The sequence below is a fragment of the Aquarana catesbeiana genome, linkage group LG05 (genome assembly GCF_042186555.1).
Source record: "Aquarana catesbeiana isolate 2022-GZ linkage group LG05, ASM4218655v1, whole genome shotgun sequence".
NCBI lineage: Eukaryota > Metazoa > Chordata > Amphibia > Anura > Ranidae > Aquarana > Aquarana catesbeiana.
Window position 1 is genome coordinate 540,726,823 of NC_133328.1, and position 3,288 is coordinate 540,730,110.

The window sequence follows — 3,288 nt, forward strand, 5'->3', positions numbered from 1 at the left end:
CCGGGGTAAAGACCCATCCACGAACTGTGATCCTTTACATTCTGGTCACAGGAGAGCCGTATAACCAAGAGCAAGGCCCAGGCTGGATTTTAAGCCATAGGCACTGAGTGATCTCTTGTAATGAGGGATCAACTGAAGCTGGTAAACAGCTAATTGAACTGTTGGTGGCGGCACTGTTGCACGAGGTGGTGGATGGTGGGGTTTAACAACAGCATTAATCAAGATTTACTATTTCAATTATTGGTGGACTGTTTTATGGACTTTTTTTGCTCATATTCACATATTTACATTCATTTTTATGTGAACAATTAGCATGATTCTATTTACATACTATTGTTAAACTGTAACTATGTTATGCAGGAGAATTGCTGCTTGATTTACATCTGATTTCCCATTAGTGCTGTTTTTTCCATCTTCTAAACATTTTATACTTACCTGCTCTATACAATGGTTTTGCACAGAGCAGCCCCGATCCTCCTTTTTCTGGGGTCCCCCGTTGGCACTCCAGGCCCCTCCTCTACAGTGAGTGCCCCCCATGGAAAGGCACTTGCTATTGATACAGACCGGGCGACTCAACCCCCCCCCCATACCACCCAACTTTTTGCTTTTTGAGATAGGAATGAGGGACACCTATCGGCAAAAGTATGCAGGCATAGGACACACCCCTTGCCACACCCCCTTAAAGGAGAATTGTACAAAAAAACAAGATTGGTTAAACCCACAAGTGCTTTTTTTACCACTACTATTCCTTTATATTGGCTTTTGGAATTTACAAATGCAGCAATTTAGAAATCAGATGAAAGGTTTAGCACTGGGAAACACTTTTTGATTGATAAAAAGTGCATTTTATATACATCTATATGGTTCAGACCAAAATGAGGGACAAATGAGGAGGAAAGAGGGACAGAGGGACATTGCTCCAAATCAGGGACAGTCCCTCGAAATCAGGGACAGTTGGGAGCTATGCCCGCTACCTCGTCACAGCATTTGGTTGCAGGTGTCAATGGCTGCTGCTGCTATTAATCTGCCCAATGAGGAGGAAGACTGCCGCGGGAATCACTGCTCTTGTGCATATAGCTGGATCAGATCGGGCTGCTCAGGTAAGAATAAGGGGGGGGAGGGGGTGAGAAAGCATTAAGGTGAAAGAACCTTGGAGTTTTAGAACCACTTTAAATAGCATCTTCTGCATAATTTAGATGCATCTGCAGTGTGGAAGCAATGAGAGGAACAGAACCCTGCTGGCCAAAGTGTATGTAGGCACAGTGTAGGGAAAGGGATCAAAAGAGGAGGGACAGTGCAGGCTTCCCTTACGGGGCAGCATTGTAAAAGAGGCTCCATCCTTTTCTGCCAGCTAACCGAAACCATCATTCTGTGCGTGTTTCCCGCACTGCACATGAATGGGCTCCCCTTGTGAGATGTGCGCCAATGCCAATTAATTGATAATGGTACCCCAAGTGCATCTCACAAAAACAGTGCGTTTTCAGCCACCAAACTGCACAGTACTGCAGTTCCATGCTGTTTTTTGCGGCACGATCTGAACAAGCAGTGCTTGCATTACTTTTTCCACATTCCAGGGTATCTGGCAGCCCATTGAAATAAAAAGGCTGTCAGGTCTCCTTTCTTTCCAGTGTGAGTCAGCCCTTAGGGTCACCATACACAATCTGACTGTACAATCAACTTTAGAGCTCGCAAAACGATATAATATGAGGACCTGGCTAAACTATCCAACTGATCTGTATCCAGACAGATATGCTCATGCACTATGCAGTACATCAGCAGATCTAAAGATATTGTTCAATCAGACTGTAATATGTGTAGTGAGTTAAAAACTTTCTGTGCCAGAGAATCCCCCATTCCCTCTTTTAACTTACCTAAGTCCGATCTCAATCCAGCTTGGTACATGAAAGCAGTGGCTCTCTCAGCTCTCTCCCTCCTCACTGGGCAGATTGATAGCAACAGGAGTCACCATCTCCCCTCGATGCCAATCAAATTCTATAACGAGGGATTGGGTGTGGGGCCGAGCCACGGTGTCTGTGTCTATACAAATACACCCATAGGAAGCTTCTTCCTGTGCGGTTATTCGCTGTACAGGAGTAACCAAGAGCCCCCAGGTGAGGGACCCCAGGAGAAGAGAATCAGGACTGCTCTGTGCAAAACCATTTCACACGGGTGGTCCGATTGGGTCTTGTCAGTTTTTCAGGTGGACCTGATCGGGCCCTCCATTCACCCCTATGGACCAGTGGATGTCAGTGGTAACATGTCTGCTAACACCCGCTGCTCTCCAATCCTGTCCACCAAATCCAGACGGATGGTGACCAGTGGCGGCTGGTGCTCCATTATTTTTGGGGGGGCGGCAAAATCGCCCAACACCCGCCGCAGTTGATAGGTAGGTCAGTAGCACACAACCCCCTCCCCATTGCTCGATCGTCAGTGCATGCATCCCCGCACTTACCCCATCCAGGTCCTACTCATCGGCTTCACCCAGCGCCTCCTCCTTCATGGCTTTATGGCAGCTTCCCCTGTGTCTTCTCCTCCTCGGCAGCCAATACAATTGCTTCTCCTCTCGGCCACTCGGGCCTCAGGATGTGCTTCCTGATTGGCCGGGAGGAGAATCAGGAAGACAATAGTGAATATTAATTCTCTATTGTGACACAACTGGGTGGGCTCTGGGTGCACTGCTCTGCCCCCTGAGCTCACCCTTTTTTGAAGCCAGTTAGAGCCTCTTTCTAAAAAAAACAAAAACAAAAACAAAACCATTGGAATTTATGTGTCCAGCACCCTGCATGTAGATTAGGGGCCAGATGTATGGATTAGGGGGGTGCGTTGCTGCGCCCTGTATGGATGGGCCACTGATGGTGACCCTATTTTCCATCCGTCTGGCTCATTGGAATGGATAAGAGCGGGTAAAAATGGACAGGCGATCTGTTTATTACCCGATTTCCCCATAGAGGAGAGCGAGGTTCTGTCTGTCTTCGCTCAGCACAGTGAGAGGACTCGGACCTGCCATTCTCCTTCTCAGCAGAGTCCGCAGAGCGGACCACCCGTGTGAAAGGACCCTTACACAGAACAGGTACGTATGACATGTTTGGTATTTTAATAAAATAAAGGTTTACGATCATAAGATATTGTATACCAGGATATGTGAACATTACATAGAGAGGGAGCACGGTGTATAATGATTATGGTGCAGGTATATACATGATATTACATCCACAGCTACAACAAGCACTGGTATGATGGAATTGGAGTGACCCTTTAACCACACTAGTCATAGAGCAATGACTGCCA